This window comes from Pseudorca crassidens, chromosome 14 (assembly GCF_039906515.1).
Source record: "Pseudorca crassidens isolate mPseCra1 chromosome 14, mPseCra1.hap1, whole genome shotgun sequence".
Classification (NCBI taxonomy): domain Eukaryota; kingdom Metazoa; phylum Chordata; class Mammalia; order Artiodactyla; family Delphinidae; genus Pseudorca; species Pseudorca crassidens.
The window spans coordinates 89,768,480-89,775,871 of NC_090309.1; the positions used below are offsets into that span (position 1 = coordinate 89,768,480).

Sequence of the window (7,392 nt, forward strand, 5' to 3'; positions counted from 1 at the left end):
ACTCTTATTTATTTATTTACTTATTTGGCTGCGTTGGGTCTTTTTTGCTGCGCGCGGGCTTTTTCTAGTGGCGAGCGTGGGCTTGTCATTGCGGCGGCTTCTCTTGTTGCGGAGCAGTCTCTAGGCACGGGGGCTTCAGTAGTTGAGGCACATGGGCTCTAGAGCGCAGGCTCAGTAGTTGCAGCACACAGGCTCAGTAGTTGCAGCACACGGGCTCTAGAGCACAGGCTTCAGTAGTTGTGGCATGTGGGCTCAGTAGCTGTGGTTCGCGGGCTCTAGAGCACAGGCTCAGTAGTTGTGGTGCACGGGCTTACTTGCTCTGCGGCGTGTGGGATCTTCCCAGACCAGAGATTGAACCCGTGTCCCCTGCACTGGCAGGCAGATTCTTAACCACTGCGCCACCAGGGAAGTCCCGGTAATCATTAGTTTCTTAATTCACTCTTTTAAAACTAATAATTAACATTCAAAAAGATGAATAAATTTCAATTTTAATGATATTTATCAACTTTAGTAAAATTTTTAATGTACAAACTAAAATCTGCACTTTAACAAAAATACTTCACCTTGTAGTTCTCACTGCTCTCTTTCATTGTTTTAAATTTTAAACATAAGTGCTGACGTAGAATGACAAGTGAAGTAATGGAAGTTCAAGTCCTACTGCTTTGTGTTTACAGTCATGGCTTACTATATTTTTTTTTCTTTTTCTTTTTTTTTTTTTTTTGCGGTACGCTGGCCTCTCACCGCTGCGGCCTCTCCCGCCGCGGAGCACAGGCTCCGGACACGCGGGCCCAGCCGCTCTGCGGCCTGCAGGATCCTTCCGGACCGGGGCACGAACCCGCGTCCCCTGCATCAGCAGGCGGACTCCCAACCACTGCGCCACCAGGCAAGCCCATATTTTTTTTACTTCCAATATACTTTTTAAATGCAGGAGGACACAGTGCCGCAGGGGTTGGACCGAACCATGCCTGAAGCAAGAACCATGCCTGAAGCAAGATCTATACTTCTGAACCACGTGAACTTTTTATAGCTGAGTGCGTTTGCATTGGAACCAACTGTATGACTGGGAGGTCTTGGAATTAACTTCCATGTAAAATATAACGTTTGTGAAACGTGTTGACCTAAAACAATAAAACAGCCAGTTATTTTACCAGCAAAACTCGTTTATTTAGGAACAGTAAAGAATTGCAATTCAAAACTTGCAACCCGTGGGGAACTAGAGGCAAGCCCTAGGAACAGAGGAGCGGAACGTGTTTTATAGAGGAGTAGGGGAACTGGGAGGGGCTCTTCTGAACTAAGAGTCCATTGGAGGAAACTGGGAGTTTGAAGTGTAGTGGCTTCTCATTGGCTGGGCTGTTGCCAGGCGAGGAGGAATTCTTCCTCCCTTCTGCTGGGCAGTAAAGTCACAACCATCTTCCTGCTGGAGATGCAAGGTAATTGTCTTCCTGTTCAGGCTGCAGTTGTTTTGAATGAGGTTCCTGTTTATTCATTTTCACAAAAGGTTAGTAGTGAAAATGGGAAACTACACCGTTTCTAGGCCAACAAGAGAGGTTTTCTTCTGGGAGGAGTATCTGTCGCTGACAGTGTTTGGAAATTTTGGTTGGGTTTTATTATCATTTTAAAATGCTCTACAGAACAGGCGCCTGGGTGCTGCCTGCACCAGGGCGAGGCTTCCCCCACCCAGGCATTGGTGTCACGGTGGGCGCGGGGGTTGTGTGCTATGGGATGACGGAGAACTGTGACGAGGTGGAAGTCAGAAGGTGACACTATGGTAAACCACACCTGCATCCAGATTTTGTGTGTGTCTAACTCCTGTGGTGATGAGTGTAACTCACGGTCTCAGGGTGTGAGCACTAAGGTCTTGAATGCCCTGCAGATCCTAGCAAACCGTGAACGGCCTATAGACGACATGGAGCCCCAGGGGCTGCCATCACAGTGAGCGTCTGGCTACAATGGGCCAGACCCCTGGAGGGGACCCGTGCTTGTTCTCTCCCCCTTGACTAAAGGCAGCAAAATGAGGTCTCTGGCTACTGCTCTGACCTTACTGCCCCTGGATTCCCTGTTGGTGCTACTCGTGGCTTCAGATTAAGAGACCGAAGATTTGGGATCAAGTTCCAGTTCCGAAACTAACTAGCTGACTTCGGGCAAGTCATTAAAACTCCCTGAGCCTCGTTTCTTCGTTTATTAAATAAACATAAGATCTGCCTGTTGACCTCACAGGGTGAGGTGAGAAGCTCGCAGAGCCGCAGAAATGGAGACACATGGCCGGCTCCAGGGGGAGACGGGCGTCATTCAGCAGTGGTCTCAAACCTGAGCGTGCGTCACCGTCACCTGGCGCTCGCTAAACCAGAGTGCTGGGCTCCGCCCACACAGTTCTCATTCTGCAGATGTGGTGCAGGTGCATCCGTCCTGACAAGTTCCCAGGTGATGCTGTTGCCAAGGACCGCTCTTTGAGAACGATGCCTTAGGTTTCCCAGGGTGGGCATTGGACTGGGGTCTGAGCCCTGGCTGCACCCTTTCTGTCTGCATGGCTGTGGCCAAGGTACGTAATCACTTGAAATCTCAGCTTCCTTCTCTGTAAACGGGATGTTAGTGTTGGGATCGGTCATGGCTGTGTGTACACTACTTAGTACAGGCTTCCTGAATGTCAGTTCTGACAATGTGAAAGCAATTTCTGTGGCGTCTGTACACTCCTGGGTACTAATAAACAAATACTTCATTTCTGAAGCAAGAAATGGCTTCAGAGAGTTATCTATTCAAAATCAAACATTTTGGGAAACCCTACCATGTTTTACAGAAACATGATATATAGACTGGTAGAAATTTTTATTCAAAAAATATAATTTGCAGGAAAATGTAAATTGGAGTTACAAGCACATAGTTTGAATATATGATGTTACATGTGTTCCTATGTTGATCTATAATTTTTGCTAGGTCAGCAGTTCTTAAGATTTTGGCCCCAGGACTCTGCCCTTTTTAAAATGATTGAAGACCTTGAAGAATTTTTATTTACGTGGGTTATGTCTATTGATATTTACCATATAAAAATAAAATACAGAACTTTCATGCCCTCTCTGGGCACACCACCCTCCCAGCACCTCCACGTGTTCAACAACCTGACAGCTCTCCGAACTCCATCGTTTAAGTATTTGACGGAGGCTTCCTCATGTGGGCATGACTGATTATTACCTCAGTCTCCAGCCCCCTCCCCTCCCCAGAGGACAGAGGATGAAGTTGAAAGTTCCAACCCTCTGACCACGGCTTGGTCTTTCTGGTGACTTGAAGCCAGCAAGGAACCCACCAAGAGTTGTCTGCTTAGAACAAAAGACGTCCCTATCACCCAGGAAATTCCAAGTGTGGTGAGATAACAACGTATAAAAATGTTTAACTTTCAGAGGTGATGTCAAGGACATAAAGGTCAAAAACAAAACTTTAAAACTCTTGGTGAAACATACAGGGGAATCTTTTTTATGGGCAGTGGTTCTCAAAGTGTGGTCCCTGGGGCTTCCCTGGTGGCGCAGTGGTTAAGAATGCACCTGCCAATGCAGGGGACACGGGTTCGAGCCCTGGTCTGGGAAGATCCCACATGCCACAGAGCAACTAAGCCTGTGCACCACAACTACTGAGCTGGCGTGCCGCAACTAATGAAGCCCACGCATCTAGAGCCCGTGCTCTGCAACAAGAGAAGCCACCACAGTGAGAAGCCCGAGCACTGCAACAGAGTAGCCCCCGCTCGCCGCAACTAGAGAAAGGCCACACTCAGCAAGGAAGACCCAACGCAGCCAAAAATAAATAAATTAAATTAAATTAAATTAAAAAAGTGTGGTCCCAGGTCAGCAGCGGCAGCAGCAGCTGGGATTTATTGAGCAGACACGTCACAAAAAGAACCCAGGTGAGGAAACGCTTTTGATGAACTGTCCATTGTCACTGGTGATCAGAGAAATGTACATGAAGACCACAGTGAGACACCGTTGACACCCACTTTCATAAATTAAAAGTCTGAAAAACTCAGTTATGGGGAGAGTAGGGTTCTGCAGGCTCTCTGAGAATTTCCTGCTGAAAGTAAAAATTGGTACAACTACTTTGCAAAAGTGTGTCACAACTTCTTAAGTCCCTTCTGATTACATCGAGAATTGATACCTTTTAAAAGCTTTTTCCTGATTGACCACTTGAGGAAGAGGGCTCCCTACCACATTACGACTGATGTCAACAAAGCAAAACGACACCACGTCCTGTGATGACTGGTCGACAAAACCCCACTACTGTTATAACGCACTTTCTTCCACATCTCTTACCCGCATACTCCTCTTTCCTATTGCCCAGGTTATTTCTTTTTATCCCTTACAACAATGGTCAAGTACCTGTCTCATGTGTCTAGTAATTCATTCCCCTCCCTAGAGCAGAAGCTCCATGTCATCTCACCCGTGTCTACAACAGTGCCCTTCACGAACTCAAGTCTCAAGAGCAATTTAAACTTTTCTAGCTGTCGCATTTAAAAAGTAAAACAGGGCTTCCCTGGTGGTGCAGTGGTTGAGAGTCCGCCTGCTGATGTAGGGGACACGGGTTCGTGCCCCCGTCCGGGAAGATCCCACATGCTGTGGAGTGGCTGGGCCCGTGAGCCATGGCCACTGAGCCTGCGCGTCCGGAGCCTGTGCTCCGCAACGGGAGAGGCCACAACAGTGAGAGGCCCACGTACCGCAAAAAAAAAAAAAAAAAAAAAGTAAAACAAAAAAAAAAAATAAAAAGTAAAATGAAACAAAACATAATTTTAAATATATTTGTTTAACCCAAGATAGTCAAAATATTATCAGCTCAACATGCAATCAGTATGAATCAATATGAAAAATTAATGACTTTTACCTTCTTTTTATTTTTCACAGTCTTCAAAATCCAGTGGAATTTGGATTAGTCCCCTTTCACATGCTCAGGAGCCACATGTGGCCAGGTCTAGAAGAGCGCCTGGTATATTGTTGGCACTCAGTAAATGCCTATGGAGTTTTTCAGTGGGCCCTGAGAAACAGCAGATGGTTCCGTTACCCCTCATGTACAGATTACAGTGGAAAATGACAATAGCTATTTCTATATGAGTATGTTATATGCCAGGCAGTAAATTATCCACTTTGCAAAATTTATTATTTCACCTAATATCTCAATTTAAAGAAAACCCTTTTGCAGTGGGAATTTTCATTCCCGTCATTCCCATTTTCCAGTTGATGGAATTAAGTCTCCAAGGGCTAAGGATGTGACTGAGGGCACATATCCCATGGTAGGTATCTTCTGACTCTGGTCCAGAGCTCAGTACCTTATGGAGAATGGGCCAGTTTTTGCCCAGGATAAGTAAGATCACACACTGCGAGCCAGAGATAAAGATAGAAAACATTTTCAGATGAGTAATCAGTCAATGAAATGCCAGAAGAAACAGTTTTGTAATTGTAGAAAGCCGCATGGATGATTGTCTGAACATACTCAGATAATTCCAAACTACAACTTTGTAGGGACCGTGAGTATTCTGTGATAAGGGACCACAGGGACTTCCCTGGTGGTCCACTGGTTAAGACTCTGTGCTGCCCCTGCAGGGGGCACGGGTTCAATTCCTGGTCGGGGAGCTAAGATCCTGCATGCCATGCAGTGGGGCCAAAAAAAATAAAATAAAATAAATTAAATAAAGGACCACAGCCAGCTAATTTACATGAAAAAGCAAGTCCTAAGTAGGTCTGACCCCAAGGTCAGCGGGATAGGGTCAGGCAGCACTTTTCCATGGGCCCAGCCTCTCTCCTCCCCCAGAGAATACTGCAGTTGACAGCTGTGTCTATACCCTACACAACTGTCATTGTTTCATATCTGGCTGAGGATCCCAATTCTTTCAGAGCTTTGAAGTGAAGATGTTTGCTTTTGGCCCACTACCCTGACTTACTTCCACTTCAGCTTCCTAATCAGAAATCAGTGCTTCCAGGTGCCATCTGTGTCCGTAACTTAACCTGTGTCACCAGGAGAACATGAGCTAGAGATGCTTCTAAAGAAAAGTAGGTCCAGAAAGAAAATTTCCAAGGCTTGGCCTGTGCTCATCCAGAGGCTACAGGAGCTCCAGAGGCCCTGGGCAGAGGGGGAATGAATGACCGTGAAAAGAGGGGCTGCGGTCATCCTGAGAGCAGTCACCGGGGCATCCCTAGCTTTCATCATATATCTACAGAAGAGATGAGATGATCTGTCATTAATTGATTTTTAAGAACACCTTTTTTGAAAGAAGCTACCTTGAAGTGCAATAAAGATAGGGTTGAGGAATGGACTAGAGCCAATTTAAATTTAAATAAGGAAAGTTGAAATCTTTAAAATGGATGTTCCTTGAGTTCACAGGCAAGAACACACTGACCACACCTTTGCTGTTCCTTCTTCCTGGAATATCCTACTTCCTTCTCTCTGCCTAACTCACCTGAATGAACTCTCCTTTTATCCTTCAAAGCCTTACTCAGGCACTATTGTGTTCCCTGGCCCTCCAGGCAAGCACTCTCCCCTGCCTGGCACACACTTTGCTGATGTCCTCTGTTTGTTCTCACGGGATTCCTTGGTGCTCAGACTGCCTTAGTCAATTCTGCATCCCCCGGGGCTTGGGTAGCACACAGTGCGTGTTTGATAACGTTTGTGGAACTGAAGACTTCAAGAAAATTAAGTAAAGTTAATTTGAAAAGCAAGACTTGTCAATGGAGAGGACTTGGAAGTCGGTTTGCTTACAGAGCAAAATGTGAAATACTGGGCAGAATTCTAAGACATTGCCTTTCTAACTAAATTTTCCCCTTGGGTCGTAGTGCGTTAAGTATTGGACATCCTACTGGTTACACACCGGCCTGGGTGGGGTGGGGAAAAGGGCCACCCCCTTGAGCAGAGCACCGAGGCGGCGGCGGTATGCAGCGCTCACACCCCCTTCATCCTCTCCCTCAGCGGCACCCACCCTCTTTTCCCTTTATGAACCCCAATGTCTTTCCGGCCACGACAACAGTGAGCCAGTAAGCCAGCCCATCCGAGTGCTTGGCCAGTCCTGAGTGCACCCCGCACCGCGGGAGCGCCCCAGAACCACGGGAGGCCGACGTAGGGGCCCGTGGCCGGGAGCCAGATGCCCACCGCACAGAGCCTGCAGCGCCCACCGAGCGCGGGGTGCCGCCTGAACTGCTGCAGGCGGCGGAGACTGGGCGAGAGCAGTACCGCTTTCCCACCCAGCCCGACCGGTCCCGCCCCCACCGCCCAGACCCCGCCCCACCCTGGGCCCCGCCCAGGCGACCCTATCCTCGCCTCTGCCCCTCCTTAGGCCCCGCCCCCGTGACCTCGGCCCAGACCCCACTGTCTCACTGACTTCCAGGAAATTGACGAGTCAGAAAAGCTCGAGTCTGGGCCCCGCCCCAG

At 47.7% G+C, this 7,392-nt stretch overlaps 1 long non-coding RNA gene across 1 annotated transcript; it reads right to left on the reverse strand.

Moving 5' to 3' along the window:
* Positions 1-704: 704 nt before the first annotated feature.
* Positions 705-7,382, reverse strand: LOC137205508 (uncharacterized). The gene is made up of 3 exons (XR_010934198.1): positions 7,339-7,382; positions 4,858-5,007; positions 705-1,475 (listed from the first exon to the last, which is right to left on the reverse strand). It is a non-coding gene; the product is annotated as an uncharacterized lncRNA (long non-coding RNA).
* Positions 7,383-7,392: the final 10 nt, after the last annotated feature.